This window comes from Triturus cristatus, chromosome 4_2, assembly GCF_964204655.1.
Source record: "Triturus cristatus chromosome 4_2, aTriCri1.1, whole genome shotgun sequence".
NCBI lineage: Eukaryota > Metazoa > Chordata > Amphibia > Caudata > Salamandridae > Triturus > Triturus cristatus.
In genome coordinates, this window is record NC_140586.1 from 120,499,726 (window position 1) to 120,522,764 (window position 23,039).

Consider the following 23,039-nt stretch of genomic DNA (forward strand, 5'->3'; position numbering starts at 1 on the left):
ATAAACACAAGTCATTTCAACGACTTGCTTTAGGGAATGCGGTGTTGAACTGGTGTTTGCTTTTAAGTCCAGCACCTTCCCTACTGATACACCGACTTGAGTTGCAATAGTCATTTAAACTATTCCATAGTCCAGCGCTTCCCTAAAGCAAGTCGTTGTAATGACTTGCGTAATAATGGAACTCATGGTAATGACACAGTCGTGGTAATGACTGCATTGTCGATGTGTAGCTTTGGCATGCGTGATCACAAATGCTATTCGAACTAAGATGGCACACTTAGGTGAACATAATAAGCCTATGGCATTGACACAACACGTGTGACAGAAGATGTGATAGGGCACCTGGAAATGTAGCACTGCAAATTATATATTAACAAAGGGGATCTTGCTTGCATGATGTGCAGTGCACGATACAAAAACCTATTATTTGCACTCTTCAATCATTCTAGGGTAGTGGGTGTACGAGATACACACATTATGTTAACTATGCAAGACTACACATCTGGCCGCAGCCTGTTCTGAGCATTATTTGTAGTCCTACGTACCGGTGTTAACTCTGCAAAGCGTAGAGGACACAAAAGTTTTGGCTGAGACCTGTTTGAGGAACATCCAAGTACAGCAGGATCTTTCTGAGTTTTTGTAGGATAAGCCCACAGGATCTGGTCAAAGCATCAATCTGCCAGAAGCAGAGACAAACAGCAATCTTTTAACTGCTGGAAGCACGTGCTGGGGACAGAGTCTAGGATGAATAGAAAGAGGATGGAGAACAAAGTTCAGCCTAAGACCTGAAGATGATCATCTTTGCGTTGTTGGTGTTCAGTGCTTGGTTGCAACACACACACATAGATGCAGTTATGGGGACAAGCAACTTGTAGGGGACGCTGATCTCCTTTCAGCCTCAACTGAGTCTGGGAGTCAACGTCATAGCTATAACCGATAAAACCTTCACTCATATTCAGCAGAGATGGAGTTAAGAAGGATGAATCTATACTTATTTATATATGCTTAATTTAACAAATTTATGGTAGGCGATATTCTTGATTCAGTAATTTGTCAGGATTATATTTAAAACTATGTATTGTGGTAGGTCAATGATGACACGCCTGTGGACATCTTACAATCTGTCAGAGAACAATGGTCAACGGAGCTACAAACATTTACTATTGTTGACAAGAGAGGTAGCGCTCTCTATGGTCAGAGGTGGAAGTGCTTTAGGTCAATGTTACCAAATGGAGGCCATGATTTTGTGCCCAAATCGTGCCACCTAGTGGCATAACGAAACCTGAGGGGAGCACCCTGCAAGGTACGTGAAGGCCCCCCCTCTGGACTCGATCAGGAGCTCTCCGACCAGGATACTGTGCTGAGGGGGTCCCCTGAAGCTAGGGGCTCCCCAAACCGTGGGGGCTGCGGGGACCTGTGTTACACCCCTGCCTAGTTACAATGTCCTCCACCCCTCCTTCAATTGGAACTCCCTCAATGATTTCTGATCGGGCATAAGATCTTGGTGTTATCTGGGGTGGAGACATCGGTCTAAAACCTCACATCAAAAGTATTGTTAAGGATTGTTGGTTCAATGTGTCTCTTCTTCACAAGGTGTTACCTTCACTCTGCTACCCACAAACACGCTGAGGGCGCTCTCGTCAGCTCAAGGCCTAATCATGGGAACCTTGTGTTTGGAGGTCTTCCAGGATCACAGGTAATTATTCTGCAGGAGTGCACAACGCTGTAGTTCTGATTTTTATCCTTCAAACAGACACCATGTTTCTTATTTCATGAAGTCCAATGCTTGGTTACCCATAAAAGCCAGGGGGCATGTTAAAATCGTGACACCCGCCTTTCAGTGCCGACATGGAATGGGGCCTTTCTACCTTATCGATAAAATCTCTTCTAACCATCCAAGAAGAACACATTATGCTTTAGTGACCTCTGACTTCTCACACTCTCCTCATTTAAAGTACATCTAAAGGTGACATTACATTCTCAGTACTTGGCCCGAAGCTTTGGAATGAACTGCCTTTTTACATCTGGAAGGAAGAGTCAATATTAGCCCTCCAGAAACCTCTGAAAAGCTCTATCTTTAGGTGATCGGAATTATTACTGACTACTTGCATTTGCTGGTCCTTAGCGCTGAGATGCAGTTTGATCAATGAATTGCGCTTTATACATATAAATAAATAATACATTAATATTCATTATATCTCTCCACTTTCTTCTGGAATGAGAAGGAAAATATTCCACATCAACTGGAGAAGTAGGAGAAAAGGGAGAGGTCCCTTTTGTCAAGATTTGATGATGTGCAGAGTGGACATAGGGAAGAAGAGGTGAGGGAACTAGCATCACTTCTGGGAGAGGTTTTCAGAGGCTTGTAATTGCAGAGTGTTACAACAAACAAATGATGGACGGAATGCTGACAATGCAGACATTCTCCCCCAGTCAAGAGATCTGGGTTAAATCCATCGTTCTTTTGCCCACTACGCCACCCCAGTTTAGACATGGCCATATGCAAATCAGTCTTGACCCTGTGCCTCATGGGAACAGTCCAGCCCGAACTGCCAAGCCATGTCTTCCCTGGACCGGAATCAAGCATCCTAGGACCGGTTTCTGGCTATCAGCCGTCATCAGTCAGGATAGCTTAACTGATCAACTTTAACTGGGTCAAGACTGATTTACATATGGCTGAGTTCAAACTGGAATGGCATGGTGAGCAAAAAAACGATGGATTTAGGCCCAGATCTCTGTACTGGGGTGAATGTATGACATTGTTCTGCATTCTGTCCATCAATTGTTGTTTTTGCATTTGTCACCCCGAGTGGGAAGGGTATGCTCAGACGTGAGTCCCTTGCTCTCCATGCCACTGGAATCAAGCTATCCTGGCTGACGAGGGCTGAAAGCCCGAAACCGGTCCTAGGATGCTTGTTTCCAGTCCAGGGAGGACCTAGCTTGGCAGTTCGGGCTGGACTGTTCCCATGGGGCACAGGGTCAAGACTGATTTGCATATGGCTGAGTTCAAACTGGAATGGCATGGTGAGCAAAAAAACGATGGATTTAGGCCCAGATCTCTGTACTTGGGTGAATGTATGACATTGTTCTGCATTCTGTCTATCAATTGTTGTTGTTGCATTTGTCACCCCGAGTGGGAAGGGTATGCTCAGACGTGAGTCCCTTGCTCTCCATGCCACTGGAATCAAGCTATCCTGGCTGACGAGGGCTGAAAGCCCGAAACCGGTCCTAGGATGCTTGTTTCCAGTCCAGGGAGGACCTGGCTTGGCAGTTCGGGCTGGACTGTTCCCATGGGGCACAGGGTCAAGACTGATTTGCATATGGCTGAGTTCAAACTGGAATGGCATGGTAAGCAAAAAAACGATGGATTTAGGCCCAGATCTCTGTACTGGGGTGAATGTATGACATTGTTCTGCATTCTGTCCATCAATTGTTGTTTTTGCATTTGTCACCCTGAGTGGGAAGGGTATGCTCAGACGTGAGTCCCTTGCTCTCCATGCCACTGGAATCAAGCTATCCTGGCTGACGAGGGCTGAAAGCCCGAAACCGGTCCTAGGATGCTTGTTTCCAGTCCAGGGAGGACCTGGCTTGGCAGTTCGGGCTGGACTGTTCCCATGGGGCACAGGGTCAAGACTGATTTGCATATGGCTGAGTTCAAACTGGAATGGCATGGTGAGCAAAAAAACGATGGATTTAGGGCCAGATCTCTGTACTGGGGTGAATGTATGACATTGTTCTGCATTCTGTCCATCAATTGTTGTTTTTGCATTTGTCACCCCGAGTGGGAAGGGTATGCTCAGACGTGAGTCCCTTGCTCTCCATGCCACTGGAATCAAGCTATCCTGGCTGACGAGGGCTGAAAGCCCGAAACCGGTCCTAGGATGCTTGTTTCCAGTCCAGGGAGGACCTGGCTTGGCAGTTCGGGCTGGACTGTTCCCATGGGGCACAGGGTCAAGACTGATTTGCATATGGCTGAGTTCAAACTGGAATGGCATGGTGAGCAAAAAAACGATGGATTTAGGCCCAGATCTCTGTACTGGGGTGAATATATGACATTGTTCTGCATTCTGTCCATCAATTGTTGTTTTTGCATTTGTAATTGCAGAGTGTCAGAGATAGTGTAATATTTTTTTAAGGAAAGCCACAGGGTGCAGTGGCACCCTTTCGCTGCCTGGTGAGTGGGCAGTATTTTTTCGCTGCCGACAGAAGGCAGCTTGCACCAGGATTGCACGCACACCACCTTCTGTTTTATGGTGAAGAGAGCAATACAGGACCTTTTATAAGGACGTTTATTACTGAAAGAAATAACTTGTTTGTTGTCGATTAGAAAGTCAAAAATTTGATGATAGCCACTCTGATGATATTGCGTAATCTATTTCAACAGTGGGAGTTAATGCAAACTTCACAAGGGATTTCAGCAAACAGAGGGGCTTGGCTCTTGGAGGTCACATATTGCAGGACTGGTGTTAGCCTAGACCTTCTGATTTTACTAGACTTATATGTATCATATACTCAAATAAGCTTTCAGAAAGAGCTCTTCATCCATTGTTTGATTTTGTCTCATTCACATTCATTTTCCGCCCTCTTCGCTTTCTACGTCATGGAGCAATGGGTCAACACACTTTAGCCATTAGCTAACTTCACTGTCAGTTAAGACATTCTGCTTCTTCACAAGGAGCACATCCACACACAAAGTAGTTCCATTATGTGCCACGGACTACTATGGCAATGAGTGCATTTTAAGACCCAAAATATTTTTTGCTTGTAGCCAATGTTTTTTTTAGATTGATGAGGGTCCTGTTGCTCCGTAAACAATAATGTATTGAAAAATCTATGACAAAACAAAACAAGCACTGCTAAAGCCAAAAGACTGACAGCCAATGCCAGAACTGTTGGCTTTGCCAATGCTTGGTAAATATTCAAACTGCACTCTCCTTTGATAAAAGGAAGGTTTTTTAAATGGGCAAGACAACGCAGAAGTAACTGGAAGGACTGAGTGCTCGAATCAAGTCAACAGATAAGAGTAAAGGGGATAGACTGTCATGTCTCTTAGGTAAATTGTGTTTGAGGCAGAACCATTTGGATGTGAGCTGAAGATTCATTCTGGCACCACAGATTGACAGAGGGGTAGAACCACATGTTGATGACAGATTAGGATGTAAGATTAGACATGCTGAATGAGGAAAGAAGATAAAATGTTAGTTATATTAACAAATGAGAAGAAGGGCCGGGAGGTTTATAGGCAGTGTCAACTTAAGAAATTGGGGGGCCTGGGCAATACATTCATTATTTCCGCTAATTCAAGACCCATGATGCCAGATAGTCAAGAATACTGTATGAGAGGCTGAGATTGAGAAATAGACAGAGGTGACATAGAGAGAGAAAGTTCACTTTCCCAGGTGCCCCTTGGAAGGTGAGGCTCCTGGGCAAATGCAGACTTTGCCCATGCCTTAAAATGTGTCTGTACATAGGAATGAATAGAAGGATAATACACCAGAAAAAGGGACCCAGTGGTATGCTATCTGCCAGGCCATATCGCTTCTGCTACTTCTTATAGTTTGTCAATGGACAACACATACTTTGTCTGATTTAGGGGTGTCATGTTTTAAATTGCCCTAAAGGTGCACAAGTAAAGGTGGAATTACATTATTATTGCACCCTTTGCCAATATGCACCAATCTGACTAGCAGTGGCTCTTCCCGAGAAGATGTCCCCCTCACACCAATACTCAGAACTAAGAAGCATTCCAAGGGAGACCAACATTGGCATCTCGTTTATTCTTAACGAAGTCACGCAATCGCACAGCTTGGCAAACTGAATAATTTCTCATAATAATAATAATAATAAAACTTATAAACACATGTCTATCTCAAAACGAGGTGTCCCCGCGCTAGTCTCCAGGCTCCCACGTGATACGCATCAGCAGATCAATTCTGTCTAAACAGCTAGGTTTTTAATCTGTTTAAGAGGAGTTACGAAGGGGCTTGTCGCAAAGATACATGCAGCGAGTTCCAAAGTTTTGATGCTAAAAAAACAAAAGAAGCTGGCACCGAGGAGTACTCTTCTCACTCTTGGAATAGACACTCCACTCACCCTGAGGCTCGGAGAGTCCTCAGAGGAGTACAGGGTTGGATGAATGGCTTAGATACCAAGGGCCTCTGTCTAAGCTTTATAACAGTAGCATAATTACTTTAACGAGATCCTCCACTTCACCGGAAGCCAATGTAACTTGTCAAGTGAGAAACCCATGGAGACATGCTTCAGAAGATTAAGTAGCAGATGAGCCACTACGTTCTGCACTCTGGAAGATGCATTATGCGAGACTGAGACACCCCTAGATATAACACAATGCATTAGTCTAGCCTCGAAAAAATTAAAGTCTGGATCTCAGTTTTCCTCACAGCCTCAAGGCTGTGATTTGGCTGTTAAAGGGAAGTTTCTGATCAAACCATATACCTAAGTTTTTTAGGTCTCGCCTGACCCAGCGCATGCGCTGGTCTGGAGAAACTTATTGAGAGGGCTCCAAAAAGTGCTACCAGGCCAGCCTAGAGCTACAGTGCATGTGCACGGGAACGCGCGCTGTGCTTTACCGCAATTACTTTCACTTTCGCGGCCGCACGGCCGCTTTGATGTTTGATCGTGATCGCGATCACTTTCACTTTCGAGGCCGCACGGCCGCTTTGCATAGCCAATAGGTCTCGCTTTTGGGACCTTATAAGTATTTAGTTATGCAACTGTTGCATGGCTAAACACTTATAAGCTCCCAAAGGCGAGACCTATTGGCTATGCCAATGCTTGTTTACCTTGGGATTAGGGCTAGATAACGGGCCAAGGGCTTGAGGCCACCAAGAGGTTGACCAAATGTTGGGTTGTTTGCTCAAAATCAGAACCTCTGAAATTCACATAATTTGGATACATTTCAGGGTACAGGTTGTTAAACTGGCCACATGAAGGTGTACAAGGGGCCACTGGAATTTTGGGATTATGCATCCACAGCGTTTTTCTGTGAAACTATTGTTCTCCAACACTTGCCACATACTCCAGCGTAATTTGCAGATTTAAGAAAAATTGTTCCTCAAATGGCTCAAAAGTAAAAATGTGAGACACATGGTGCTGCTCTGTGGCAGAACCTTTGCAAAGATTAACTGGCCACAGTCCAATTACCAGTCTCTCTATTCAGGTGTTAAACCGGTACAAATGAGATGCAACCTTTACCCAGGCAGCATTAATATGTGTGAAAATGACAACATAATTAAATATGACTTGCAAGGAAGTTCAGCAATATTAATAATTTAATCAACACTGCCATATGTTATGGTCCTTTATTGCCACATAATCCCAGTGGGTCTGGGTATATGTAAATGCAGAAATACATTCTTGCTTTACATACTACCCGTTACTTGCTCTGTACAGGCAGGGCCGGCTTTAGCACTGGTGGCGCCCTGTGCGATAATGGTTTTTGGCGCCCCCCCAATGACCACCTGCGCAACGGTTTCCCGCACTACCACCACCCCTTAACAGTCTCCATAACCACTCTCACTCAGATGCATTTAATTCGTTTTATAGTGTCACTCCTAAAAGTGAGGGGTGTCAGAGCACTTTACATTGCACACACATTACTCAATCATATGTGTGTAAATAAATGTATAGGAAACGTTACATAAGAGAGAGTGGTAGGATTTATATGTCATCCAAACTGGTAGGCAGTATAGTTTGGGGGGCTTAGTCTGGAGAAGAACAATCTCAGAAATTTAAATGTAACTATGGTTGGGGATGATCTTTAACCCCTTCGCCGCGGCGGGAATTCCGCCGCGGCGCTGGGGGGTGCGGGGGGGCAGCGCGGTGGCGCTGTGCTCATGACCAGCCGCTCCGTCATGAGCCACGGTTGAGCTGTGCTCATGACGGAACGGTTCCGTCATGACTCCGCTCAGTTGCGTTGTCCCCCCGCACAGGCGGGGAAACAGCGCCGCGTGGGCGGAGCGGCCGCCAACGTTAGTGGCATGACGGAACCGTTCCGTCATGAGCACACGGCAACCGTGGCTCATGACGGAGCGGTTCCGTCATGAGTGGGGAAGGGGTTAATAATTGGAATTGATTTCTACCCAAGCCAGCACTTTGTACAACATTAGGATATTGAAAATCTGGGGGAAAATATCAATACACTCTAATCTATACTTGAAGTCTGCATTTCAGGTCTTTGTGGACATTTAATAGCTCACTGTTTTTTTTGTTGCATTTTAACTTATAACCTGCAAGTAACAAAAGGAAATCTCTGATGAAAGCAGTAACCCCCTGACAGATTTGTTATGTTCACTTCCTGATTTTCATGGTACACATTCTCTCCAGCAGGCATAATAACCCTCTGCACTACCTTAACATGAACCAAAACATCCCCCTGTAAAAACTTCCACTAGACAAAACTTCGTTCTCTGTCCGGGAAGAGCATCAATCACCGGAGAAGGCTTGACAGATTTATTGTTGGCTTAAAGTTGCTGGAGGTCAGGAACGCTGCAGCGGGTGCTTTTAAGAACAATATAAACTAGCAAATAGGCGCCCCCATGCAAAGTCAGCACCCGGTGCGGTGGCACCGGTCGCACCGCCCTAGAGCCGGCCCTGTGTACAGGACACATTTCACAACAGATGATTTACCAAAAGGACGAGACTGAGGCGTGCACGTGCACCTCCCACACTGCATCGCTCTCGCCCGCTTCGTCGCGCTCGTGTCAACAAGCGCTTGTTTTTCAAAGGGCAAACACCCGCAATCCTTGTTAAAAACCTGCTCGGAAATTAATTCCTCTTTCTGCTTTCTGCTTCCACTGTAGCACTTTTAATTAAAAAATGGAGCAGGGTTAAGTGGCCCTTTCAGTCGCCGCCTGTGAAGAAGATGTGAAACAAGGCAGGATTATGCAGGCTGGATGTGAAGATACTGGCTCGTGGATACTGAGCAAACAGCTTGTGACGGAGAATAATTTTTTTTTATTTTTTTAAATGGTGTTGAGGGCGTAAAGGGTGAAGGCTACTGGTAATACGGCTGCATTAAAGCGTGTAATGTAATGTGACATTTCTAATCGTGGAATGCCGTGCATGTTGCAGCGCATTATGTGATGAGTATATTAGGGCAGATTTACAATTCCTGGCGCATCCCTGCAAATCAGCAGGGATGCGCCAGGAAACTTGCGACACGCATCACAATTCTTGCGCCACCACGGATGTGCCGCATTTACAATGCAGTGCATCATGGCGCAAGGAAATGCAGATGCGTGTCGCATCTGCCGTCGTAACGTTGGCGCAGTGCTGGAGTTGTGTCGCGGGCGCGACGCAATTCCAGCACTGTGCCATCCCGGCCTATCTTGCACATGGTGCGTCACACCTTACGCCTGCTTCAAGCAGGCGCAAGGTTTTGACGCAGCGGGGTCGGAAAAGTGACTGAGTGAAATCTTGTAGATTTCACTCAGGCACTTTTCCGAGGCGTTCCTGCACCGGAACGCCCCCCCTGCGCCAGAACGCCCACATGAAACCTGACGCAGGTTTCATGTGGCGCAGGGCTGTACAACGTGACACATCTCCCTAGATGCGTCACGTTGTAAATCCCCCGCAGCATGGCGCTAGCTGTACACCGCCGCCGCGTCACAGAAGAGACGCAACGGCGGCGCAAAAGTGGCACATGGGGCTTGTAAATCTGCCCCGTTATTTTGTTTCTGTCCGCCAATGAAGCTCAGTGGGTTGGGTACCAAGCCTGGGTGCAGGAGGGATGGACCCGATCCACATCTACAGGCATGCCCCTGACTTGTAAATGAGTTGAATGTAATTAAAATTTAATATAAACATATGTAAAATATATCATGTACACATCCTGAAAATGGCTCCAGACTGCCTGGACATGCACGGGACGTCATGAAGGGTAGATTGAATTGGGGTAGATGGGTGAATTGGGGTAGACGGGGGTGGATTGGGTAGATTGGAGTGGAGTAGATTGGGGTAGATTAGACAGGAGTAGATTGGAGTGAGGTAGATAGGATTAGTATAGATCGGGGTAAATTGGGGTCGAGTGGAATGGGATACATTGGGGTAGATTGAAATGGAGTGGGGTAGATTGGATAAGAGTGGAGTGCGGTGGACTGCAGTGTATTGGAGTGGAGTGGTGTAGACCGGAGGGGAGTAGTGTAAATTGGAGTGGAGTGTGGTGGATGGAAGTGGGGTAGATTGGGTGTATTATAGTAGGGTAGAGTGGAATAGTGCGGGGGTAGATTGGGGTAGTTTGGAGTGGGTTAGATTGGGGTGGAGTGGGGTAGATTGGGGGTGAGGTAAATTGGAGTTGTGTGGGGTGGATTGGGATGGGGTGTGGTAGATTGGAGTAGGGTGGAGTGGGGTAGATTGGGGTAGAGTGGGTAGAGTGGCGTAGATTGGATTGCATTGAAGAAGATTGAGTAGGGTAGATTGGAGTGAGAGTGGGGTAGATTGAATTGGGGTAGACTGCGATGAAATGGAGTTGATTGGGGTGGAGGGGGGTAGATTGGAGTAGGGTGGGGTAGATTGGAGCGGGGTAGATCAGGGTAGAGTGGAGTGGGATATATTGGGTAGATTGGAGTGGAGTGGGGTAGACTGGGGAAAAGTGGAGTGGAGTGGATTGGGGAAGATTGGAGTGGAATGGTGTAGATTGGAGTGGAATGGGGAAAATAGGAGTTGCGAGGAGTATATTGGAGTGAGTAGGGTAGATTAGGGTGGAGTGGCAAAGGGTGAAGTGGGGTTGATTGAAGTGGGATAGATTGGGTGGATTATGGTAGGGTAGATTTGAGTGGAGTGGGATAGATTGGAGTGAAATACATCCGGAAGGATACAAGAGGTAGAAAACAGAATGCACAAAGAACAAATTTAAACGCCTTGTAGGGCTAGGTGCCCTCAGGAGCTTGGCAGCTGGGATTCTAACTTGCAAGGCATTCTTCAGTGTCCTTGTAAGCACCCATACTAAGGCAGAAATGTATTCATTAATAACACTTTGACTTCCTTTTTGAAATGGACAGTATAAGGATTCAGTCTGACTTCTGGGGGCAGGGAGTTCCAAATCCTTGGGGCGATACCGGAGAAGGCTCGATGCTAGGTTTTTCTTTTCTTGAATTTTTGTGATTTGAGCAGTGGCACTTCTAGAGGCTCTCGATCCACCGGAGAGCTCCAGTTTCTGAGCGAGGTATATCAGGGTATTGAAGTGAATGGCTTTATGTACCATGCATGAGATTTTTAGTTGTATCCGAGCTTCATAAGGGAGCCAGTTCAGGGAAATAAGATCTGGAGAGAAATGGTTGTATCTCTTGGCGCCTGTAAGGCAGCCCTGAGAGTAGCGGTCTTCGATCTTGGAAGGCCGCAAAGGGTTGCGCTTCCATAGTCCAGCTTTGAGATCACTAAGGCTTGTATCGCAATCTTTAGGTCATGTGAAGGGAGAAAAGGTTTTATTTTCCTTAAGATGTTGAGTTGTAAGCTCGCTCCTTTGGTGAGGTTACTAATGTGCTTCTGCATGTTCAGACTCTTGTCTAGCATTATTCCCAAAGAGGTTGTGGAATCAACGATGTGTGGCGTACAGTTAAAAGCTGTTAGCTGATTCATCCATTGTTTTATGATTGGAGATTGCTTGTGTGGTGCAATTAGAAGGAATTCCTTTTAGAGAGCGTTGATCTTCAAGTGGTTATGTGTCAACCATCTTTGTGTTTCCAGTAGGACTGAGTTGAGGGACCTGATGTCATCAGGGGAGGAGATCTTGTGGTAAAGTTGGTTATCGTCCACGTACATCTGATTGTGAATGCTGGATGATTTCAGGATAACTGTTAAAGGCTCCATGAACAGGTTGAAGAGCGTGGGTGAGAGCGTAGATCCCTGTGGAACCCCCAGCGTGTCCGGAGAGGGATGAGATAGGGACTGGTTCACCTTGAAGCTTTGAGTTCTATTGTGGAGGAATGAGGAGAACCAGTTTAGCACAGGCCCAGATAACCCCATCCTATGCGCCAGGAGATCAATTAGGTTATCATGTTTAACAGTGTCAAATGCTGACGAAAGGTCAAGGAGGATCAGTAGGCAAGATTAGTTTTGATCAAGCAATCGTAGTGCATCATCTACTATGTGGGTGAGAGCGGATTCTGTGCTATGACCTTGTTGGAAAACGGATTGAAATTGGTCCAGGAATTGGAATTGATCAATGTGGTTACAGAGTTGGACATGCATACATTTCTCTAGGAGCTTTGCCAAAGTGGGTAAGTTAGAAATTGGGCGGAAGTTATGTAGGTCAGTGGGATCTGCGGATGGTTTCCTTATAATAGGGGTAACTTACCCAGATTTTAGGCAGTCCGGAATAGCACCTTGCAGCAGAGACACATTGACAATCTTAGGCCAAAGTGGGAGTATGGAGGTTCTGCTTTCAGGGAAGAGGTTCGATGGCAGGGGGTCATTGAAATGATTAGATTGTTTCATAGTAGCCAGCGTTTTGCGTATAGTGCTTTCATCAACGGTTTTGAATAAGCTCCAAAATGCATTGCTTTTGGGGGGGCAGAGCTGAGCAGGCAGGATGAAATCTGACCAGGGAGGAAAGTGTTTGGCAGACAGATCGACAGGAGCTCCAAGGCTGACCATGGGTTAGCTTCTATCTTAGTTGTCTTACCCAAGAAGAAATCAGCGAATTCCTCGCAGTTCGGCTATTGCCCTCGACCCAATGCGGAGAGGTTAGGTTGATTGCTTGCTTGAGACCTGATGAGTTTGAACAATTGTTTTAGACTTTTTTTGCTTGATCTAATTGATTTCTAAAAAAGTGGCTTTCCAGCATCTGATGCATTTGTTATAGATGCTTCTGAGGGTTCTCAGATGGTTGAGATATTCAAGGGAGGGAAAGGATCTCCACATTCTTTCCGCAAGTCTTGAATTCCGTCTTTCAACATTAAGACTATCATTTTACCATGGTTTGGAGACTTTGGAGGATAATATTTTTTGCTGTAGCGGCGCCATTAAGTCTAGAACAATTGTCATGGAACGGTTATAGTGGGCTGTAAGGTCATGGACATCAGACATGTTCACAGGAGCGGGCAAGATGTTATCACAGAGAGCAGTCAGATCATAGGAGTTGCGTAGACATCTTTTCCAGTGTCTGAGGTTCGTAGGCTGGACTCTATTGGCTCTTACAGAGTCCAGGATGCGAAAGGTGATGCAATGGTGGTCTGTCCAATCACATGGGACAATAGATTCCAGTAGGATCGTATTGAGCAAAATCTAAGGTAGCTCCTTTAATATACGTGGGGCTGTCACAAATTTGGATTAGGTTGAAGTCTAGCAGGAAGGATTTAAGGCTATTGACTGCCCCATCATTCATATCATTCCAGTGAAGGTTGAAATCTTTCAGGAAGATCGGAGTGCCATGGAGATCAGCATTAGCTGAGACAATGCCCATGATCTGTTCTATGAAGAGAGGGTTGTCGCGTGGCGGGTGGTAGAACATGTGCAATTTGCATAGGTGTTTGTTGCTACAAACCACCTCAATGCACAGGTATTCACAAGACGGCAGGAGATCGGATTGTAGTAGCTTTGACTGTTAGATTGCTATGATGTATGCAAGCAATGCCACCACCTTGGCTGCTGGTTCCTTCCAGCCCGATAATATCGTAGTTGGGAGGCACTAGAATGTCCAGGATGGGAGCAGATGAGTCATTTAGCCAGGTTTCAGCAAAAATTACAAGGTCAAGGCCTTGAGCAAGGATGAGGTCAGCAATGTCAGCAGCATGTCTTACTGCTGAGCTGTAGTTAAGAAGCATGCATTTAAGTTTTGGGTTGTTATCAAGTGTGGTAGATCGTGTGGTAGTGATTCTCGTGAGGTTATTCTCATTTGAGGCTCTGGTGTTTAACCTAGGTACCCTAAAAGGGTCTGTAGGGATTGTTTTAATTTGGTGCAAGTTTGTATTGTTGAGAGAAAGTGTTGGATCATATGAGAGTAGGAGAGAATGGATATCCCTGTCAGACAGTGAGGCTATACATCTAGAGGGCTGTGAAGGGTCATTAGGATGGAATGCAGTTTCCCAATTGTGGGGCGATGATCTACAAGTTGAGTGGGAGGCAGGGAGTCTGGTGCTCCCCTTAGATGGGGGTGTGCAGATAAGGTGATTGGACATTGTGGGGCAGCTTAATCTCAACATGACTGACAGTTCCGAGCTGATATGTAATAGGCTTCGGACCTCAGCCTTATTTTGTTGGAGGCAAAGAGAGATCTCTTTTAGTCTAGCTTCCAATGAAGTGTGGGATGGGAATGCGAGGCTAAGAGCAGGGGACATTGAGGTGGGGAGAACTTGTGGAAGAGGGGATCGATGGGCCTGGCGGCGACTGTGTGTGCCAGGTGGAGGGGGAATCCGGGACTTGGTGCTGAGAGCTCAGAGGATTGGGAAGGTTAGAAGAAGAAGGGTTAGTTGAATATTGACCCAGAAGAGTTTGTGGAGGTAGGCTAGGATTGAGGGGTACTTTGGGGGAAGGGGTCAAGTGAGTGACAGGGGCGATGTTATGATCTGTAGTGCTTGGGAAGTCAGAGCTAGCTATTCTAGAGGAGAGGCAAGCATGCAGACTAGAATGGTGACTGTACTGAAGAGGCTCAGTCCCACCTGTAATTGACAGAGAATTATTATTATGTGTGGTGGTAAATGAATGAGTATCGATCGGAGCCAAGCGTGGGTCAAAAGAGGAGTCTAGAATGAGAGAGGATGAACTTTGAGGAGACTGGGGGATCTCAGGGGAACTGGTGTCTCCTCGGGAGGGGGTAGATTTAATGTTAGCCACTGTATGCATGATGATGGGGAAAAAATTCTCAAACACTGCTAGGTTGCGGTCTGAAGCTTGGATTAGGGTGGTTCCGTTTTTGTAGAGGGAGATGGTGGCCTCTGCTCTATAAGCTAGGGAGGGCGTAGCCATCCCTCTAAGACCATGTGGAGTCTTCAGGGAAGTGGAGCTCTGGAGCAATGAGTAGATGGCCTTCCTCCATTGTGCATGTCGTTTAGTGTAGAAGATGAGATCATTTATAGTACATTTTTTGATGGAGAAGTAGGGATCTGAGATAAGGGTCTCTGGGTGGGTTTTGAGTAATCTATGTTTAAAGTTTTTGACAATGTTTTTGATAGGTTAGGGGGATATATGATACTGAAAGCAATGTGGCCAGCCGGCTCGAGGTTGGGAGAAATGGAATTCAAGGGTTTTGGATCCATGTCAGTGCAGGATTCAACTAGTGACATAGGAAAAAGTACCTAGCTAGGGTAAAGGATTCAGGTAGAAGTCGGAGAGGTGTCAGATGTATTCATGGTACCGGCTGATGGGTGCCTCAGACCGAATTTGAGGGGAGTCGAGACGCGTAACCAGTCGATCCTTTTGAACACCTCAGAGTGCCTCTGTCTAAGATGACAGGAGGATAGGCAGTAGATTGGTGGATGCAATAGATTGGTGTTGAGTGGGGTAGATTGGGGTGAGGTTGATTGGGGTTAGATTGAATGGAGTGGGGTAGATTGGAGTGGATGAGGTAGGTTGGAGTGGGTTAGATTGGGGTATAGTGGAGTGGGTTAGATTGGAACAGAGTAGACTGTAGTGGGGTGGGGTAGATTGGATCATAGTGGAGTGGATTTGGGTAGACTGGATTGGAGTGGTGTAGATTGAAGTGGGGTAGATTGGGATATGGTGGGTAATTGAGCTGGGTAGATTGGAGTGAAGTGGGATAGATTTGAGTGGGGTAGATTGGGGTAGATTGTAGCGGAGTGGGGTGAGGAAGATTGGATTAGATTGAGTGGAGTGGGGTAGATTGGAGTGGAGTGAGGTAGATTGGAGTGGGTTAGATTCGGGTATAGTGGAGTGGGTTAGATTGGTGTAGGGTAGACTGTAATGAGGTTGGGTAGAGTGGATCACAGTGGAGCGGATTGGGGTAGACTGGATTGGAGTGGTGTAGATTGAAGTGGGGTAGATTGAGATAGGGTGTGTAATTGGGCTGGGTAGATTGGAGTGGAGTGGGATAAATTTGAAGTGAGTGGGGTAGATTGGAGTGGGGTAGAGTGGAGAGGGGTAAGTGGTGTGCAGTGCAGCAATGTAGAGTGGAGTGGCGTTTTGTGTCATGGAGTGAGTAGCATAAATTGGAGTGGAGTGGTGTAACATAGAGCGTCTTAGAGTGGAGAGGCGTAGAGTGGAGTGGCATGTCACAAAGTGGAGTGGAGAGTCATACAATGGAGTGCCGTGGTATGGAGTGGAAGGGCACAGAGTAGAAGAGCGTGGCGTGGTGTGAAGTATGCATGGTGTGGTAGCACATTGTAATTTCATACAACACATTTCCAATTGAAATGACCATTACATTTACACCAGAAGACAGTTTCTCTGCACACAAATAATACTCGGTGCAAATGTCATCCCTGAGTGTATTATTGTGTTTTGTTCGTATTCAAATATTTGTTTCCACCACACTTCAGAATTACAAAAAATGTGCTTCATTTCTACTAATTCTGATATATTCTGAAACATCAGCACAGTTCATTTTTTGTTGTGTGCTAGAAAAAAGACATTCTACACCCTCTCTTCTTACATGGATACTCAGTAGGATTGTCATATAAACTCTCTCACTTTGATGTCAAAGAAAGAAGAGTAAACACCTAACTTCTTCAGAAGAGAGACACTGACATTTGGCCTCTGACTTTCAATGCACAGCAAATGTGACAAGATAAGACCAAGATTTGCCGAAATCGAGTTTGTGGAAGCATACAGTAAGGCTTGGGCAAAGGGAGGGATGAACTCAAGCTGGACAGCCGAAAGCAAATAAAGCTAGCACATAGAAAGCCAAAAAATATGCTTTACAAACCACAAAGCCAATGGTAAGCAATGGGCGGAATGCAGTCCTAGGTCAGCTTTCTGAATGTCACCAAGATGTCTTTAGCAAACCAGACAGCTACGCTGTCTGGTAGGCCGTGACCTAAGAAGTATCTCTGTGACAAAATACAGTTCTGTGATCTGCATGTACATGTTTTTGCAGCAGACAGATTAATCCTTGGTGCTACTTTTTCATGAGTGGAAACTGCCACTAGACAAAACTCGATCTCTCTCTAGCAGGAATATTAATCGCCAGAGTTATCTTGAAATTTTTATTATTGGCTGTAAATTGTTGGACACACAAGGAACTTTGCAGGAGGACACATGTTATTTAAAAACAAAGTTCCCCCAGAGATTAGCACCAGGTGTGGAACCCCGCGACCTATCCTTCCTTTAAAATCCCACTTAAATATAGCCGGTAAAATGGCCAAAAAGAGGCAAAACATTCACATTGGGTGTGAGAAATTGCACATCTGAATGTTATGCCTCCTTCCCAGGGCAGAAACTCATAACAGGAGGAATTTAATATTTCTTCTCAAAACCTCACCATAGGGTAATTGTATTTATTAGATGTAGAAAATACCCTCTAGTTGCCCTCGGCTTGTAATCAGGCCCCAATAGATCTGTGTTTCTGCACATTTTCTGAAGATGTATTTGCGGTTAAACCATCAGACACTAATGCATAAAATATGTAGAATGCATAGAAAACCACCTTGGAAGATAAGATTATTTAGACTGCCAACACTAAAGACAGGCCCTGCAAAATACGTCAAGACTCTACGTACCAGAATTAAGAAAGTGGATAACAAATAAATCAAAACTGATTCTTCTGTGACCTTTCAGGAACTGATACTTGTAAGGACAGAACTCAATAAAAGATGTAGATCTGATCTGACCATATAATATATGAGAACTTAATAGTCCTGTGAAAACGCTTGCAAATTATCTAAAAATAATCATAAAAGAAAAGTCTTAAATAACATACAGCAAGCACCTGTATAGAACTTTTCAAATGAACGATAGCTGCATATTGAAAAGTTGAAATGTTTCACAGAATACTATAAAATATTTATATGAGCCAAGGGATCCAAATCTAATTGGCCGCACTCTGCTCGTCCTACCAGCGTGTTACCCCAAAGTGTTGTGGTCCATGTAGTCAGCGTCGGTGGGTACGCCTCTGCCCAAGTCTTGAGTGAAAGTAAGTGTTGCGTTAGCCATCCCTGGACACGTCTTTCGAGGTAGTTGCCTCTCGTCAGCAGGGAGTAGGTGAGTGTATAGGGTTGCTGCGTAGACTGCCAGAAAAAGTTTGCTCAGGTAAAGTACCCCTCGTGGCGCGCAGGTGCGTATCCATGAGCTTGTCAGCTCCACCGGCTCGAGGGAGCCTGAATGTTAATACAAATCTAATTGGCCGCACTCTGCTCGTCCTACCAGCGTGTTACCCCAAAGTGTTGTGGTCCATGTAGTCAGCGTCGGTGGGTACGCCTCTGCCCAAGTCTTGAGTGAAAGTAAGTGTTGCGTTAGCCATCCCTGGACACGTGTTTCGAGGTAGTTGCCTCTCGTCAGCAGGGAGTAGGTGAGTGTATAGGGTTGCTGCGATCATCAGTTCAACAAGTACTTACTTGCACCCACTGGGGTGAACCACTCAAGAACTTCATGTACCAACTTCCCTTGGGGCGACGCGGAGGAGGGGCTAGCGGAGTGCGGTCCATTGCGATTGTTTCTAAAAATGGCTCCCTCGAGCTTTGAGCTGGCGAGCTCCTGGATGACGCACCTGCGTGCCTGTGCGGGCACTGAGGCCTTTGACTGTTGCTTGGCGGCCCTCTCTTCCACCCCTAACTATTTTCTCTACTGATGAGGGAAGTTATCCCGAAACCCGAGCCATGTCTCGGGCGATATTTTAAAACCCGGGACATGTATCGGGTCTAGAGATCATCAGTTCAACAAGTACTTACTTGCACCCACTGGGGTGAACCACTCAAGAACTCCATCAGAGATCATCAGTTCAACAAGTACTTACTTGCACCCACTGGGGTGAACCACTCAAGAACTTCATGTACCAACTTCCCTTGGGGCGACCCGGAGGAGGGGCTAGCAGAGTGCGGTCCATTGCGATTGTTTCTAAAAATGGCTCCCTCGAGCTTTGAGCTGACGAGCTCCTGGACGACGCACCTGCGTGCCTGTGCGGGCACTGAGGCCTTTGACGGTTGCTTGGCGGACCTCTCTTCCACCCCTAACTATTTTCTCTACTGATGAGGGAAGTTATCCCGAAACCCGAGCCATGTCTCGGGCGATATTTTAAAACCCGGGACGTGTATCGGGTCTAGAGATCATCAGTTCAACAAGTACTTACTTGCACCCACTGGGGTGAACCACTCAAGAACTCCATCAGAGATCATCAGTTCAACAAGTACTTACTTGCACCCACTGGGGTGAACCACTCAAGAACTTCATGTACCAACTTCCCTTGGGGCGACCCGGAGGAGGGGCTAGCGGAGTGCGGTCCATTGCGATTGTTTCTAAAAATGAGCCAAGGGATCACCTCTTGGAATCAGTTTATGTAATTCTTCTTGAATTACTTTGAGGAACACACTGATTTAGAGCAACAGCGCCAGGGTACCCCTACACTGAACTAATGGGCACCTGATTTACAGATGAGCGATCATTAAGTATATCAGTGATGGGGACTAGCCCGTATTTGCCACCGACATAATCCACAGATGGCCCAACGGTGTAAGGGCCCTTGGAGTTTTGGTCATTTGACCACTCGACCCTGCCCCAAAGGGAACAGTCCAGCCCCGTGTGCAAAATGACAATTGATTGGAATGTAGCCCGAATAATTACCAGTGACTGAGTTTAATTCAAGCACTCCATCCATCACTTTTTGTATACTTTAGCATGTTTCCCTTAGTGGGACGGGTATGTTCAGACAGGGGTCCCATGCATACTGTTGCACTGGAACCAAGCTATTATCCAGCTGATGAGCCCACTACAAGGCGAAATCGGTCCTGGGTTGCTGGTGGTCCGGTTCTAGGCGGACCTGGCTTGGCAGTTCGGGCTGGACTGTTCCCATTAAAGCAGGGACAAGAATGATTTGCAAATAGCTGGGTCCAAACTGAGGTGGCATGGTGTGCAAAATATCAATGGATTGGGTTGCGGCTGAAGTAATTACCAATGGCTGAGATCAATTCAAGCATTCCATCCAGCACTTTTTGTATACTTTAGTATGTCACCCCTAGTGGGACGGTAATACCCAGACGTAGATCCCATACACACTGTGTTACTGGATCTAAGCAACGTCCAGCTGATGAGCCACTAACAAGGGCAAAACCAGTCCCGGGTTGCTTGTGGTCCAGGTCAGGGAGGACCTGGCTTGGCAGTTCGGTCTGGACTGTTCCTATTGGATCAGGAACAAGACTGATGTGTATATTGCTGGGTCCCAACTGAGGTGCATGGTGTGCAAAATAACAATAACATGTAATTCCGCCCGAGTAACAACCAGTGGCTCAGATTAATTCAGGCATTATATCCATCACTTTTTATATACTTTAGAAACCACTTGATGGTGGTTCCTGCCGATGTGAATAGATGTCCAGCAGGCCAGTGGACCCCTCTAAATATGCAGTATTCTGTTAGGTTAATGGGATATTTTACTCCATCACCCTGATGGAGTAATTACCATGCTCCAATCTCCAAATCAGGCCTAAAATTGATCCAGTCAACTCTGAAAATTAATTAAAAAGTTGAGCATCATGACCTGTGGTGAAGAGTGGTAGACAGGTTCCACAAGGGTTTCTACCAGCCCTGTGGAGAGATCACTGTCCCGCTCCAACAAAACCAAGTCCCTTCTTTCTCAAGTATGTAGCTCAAGTTTAAAGTAATCCTTTAATAAAGGCATGTTTACATTCACACCCCCCTACAAAACACCAATGTGCTTTTATTCCCTAAAATAATTGGTCAGTTTAACCGATAAAGGTGAACTGTAGGATTATGCAAAAGACGCAGGTGCCTCCTTGAAAACCCTACATCACAGTTAGTGACAAAATGTGCTTTATAAAATACAGATCTTTTAACACCACGCTTTTGAGTAACATAATTTCCTCTAACTACTCTTCATCAAGGTCCACATGTGCAGTGGCCTTGGAGGAGGAGAAGGGTTTTGGCTACCTTAAATTGCTGTTTATTTTCCTTTTCCCTAAAAAGCCAGACTTCCAGGATGACTTTCTTAGGTTAGATCAATCCATCAGCTACAACACTTAAGCAGTTCTGAAGCTTCCATTCACTTTGGCTGTGCATCACAATACTATCCCCATTCATCCAGCCATCCACTAAGGTTGCTTACCAACCCCTCTTCCTTCTGTCCCAGTCCCTCTTCTATTTGTACAAGTCTATGACACTTTAAAGGATCAGGCTAAATGAAGACACCCATGGCACCTGCACCAGAAACTATGACTATAAGGGTTCATATAATGAAGATTACATTATATTGATATAATATTATTTAACCGTTAGAGGGATAATGAGATACATCGCATCAACAAGAACCACTGCCAGATTATTAAAGTAAATAAAGTCATTGCAAATATGAAGGCAATTGCAGAGGACAGGCAAGAAATAAACACACATTGAGCAACTGAGGAGAGAAGTAAGGCTAGGACCAACCATTTCACAAACCCCTACATTTGAAATGGGAAACACATCAAATCTGAGACAACTCATCAACCCCTCCAGCTGAATACAGTTGCTCGTTCCATTTGGTCACAAGACACAGGGGGGCATATCATCAAGGGCTGGCGATATAATTATCGCCGCTTTAGCGTCCGTTTTTGGGTGAAAAGCGGCGATAATTATATCGCATTATTTACAAGGACACGCTATTGCGTGTTTCCTTGATTCAGCTCCCATTTTGTTCACGCCTCGCTTTGCATCTCTAATGAGATGCAAAGTAGGCGTTTCCAGTGAAAACTAATGGAAAATGATCGCTAACTGTCCTTCTCCGTATTTACATACGGCCCAGGACACCCATAGCGATATTAAAAACAGCGCTAACCGCTGTTATCGCCGGTATTGATTGTACGTCTGCTTTTTTCATGACTACCCTATCTTTGACATGGGAGGTGGATTCAGTGGCTGAATCCACATCTCCCTATCATCAAGATTTCCCCTATCGCTGCGGGAATATCGCTGGATTTCCAGCGATATTCCCGCATAACGCCTCTTTTGCTGGATTATTTATCGCCCTGGAGAAACGCGTTGTTGATAACGCGTTATCCGGGCGATAAATTCCAGCGATAGGTGGAGATAAATATGAAAGCGCTAAGCGCACTTTGCGATATTTATCGCCGTCTGTTGCTGATATGCTCCAGGGTTAATCAATCCCCGCTGCACTTGGTGTGTAGTTCATAAAAAATCCAGAAATTGAAAGGCCCTATTAATACAGAATTGCCGCAGTGGGATGGGGGTTCACAGCTTCGGCCCACCTGGACTGAATCCCAGGAAGATAGAACTGAACACCTGGATGAAGGAGTCAAGGACCCCACTTGCTGACAGTGCAGCAAGGTGGGGGTAAACCAGGATTGAGTTAAGTGACTGGGGACCCCCCAGAGTGAGGAATGGCAATGGCAAAGAGCGGAAACGAGCAGGTAAGGTGCAAGGAACGTTCACAAACTCTTCCAACCACAAATGAGACCAACAACGCAAGCAGACAACAGAGGCCCCATCACCTAGGGTGGTGATCAGGACAGACCATGAAGAAGTGAAACCAATGTTCAAAGCCTGGGCAAGAGTGTTAAATGGTAGCGGCAGTCGTAGTCGATAACCTTTCAAGTATTGCCCGGCGGTAATCGCCTCTTATACCATTCGATGCTAAACCAACAAAGAGGCAGGCGCCGGAGACTGAAAGGCAGGAAACAAAGTTTTATTCTCTCCGGAGGAGAACACGTCAGGTCAGACAGCAAGGTATCGTCATGAGGTGCTCTAACCACATCTCTGAGGCCTGGCCTCTTATACACAGGTTTATGACTTTATTGCAGGCTTATCATACATGGCGCATTCTTGAGATCGCTTTGATACATGAAAGAACATCCTCAGAATCCCCACTTCAAGCTCGTTCCCACACATATCTGCAGTGGAAGCCCCCACCCCACCCACAGTGGGAGATGGCTATCACACAGCTGGACATTCCGCCAATTCCC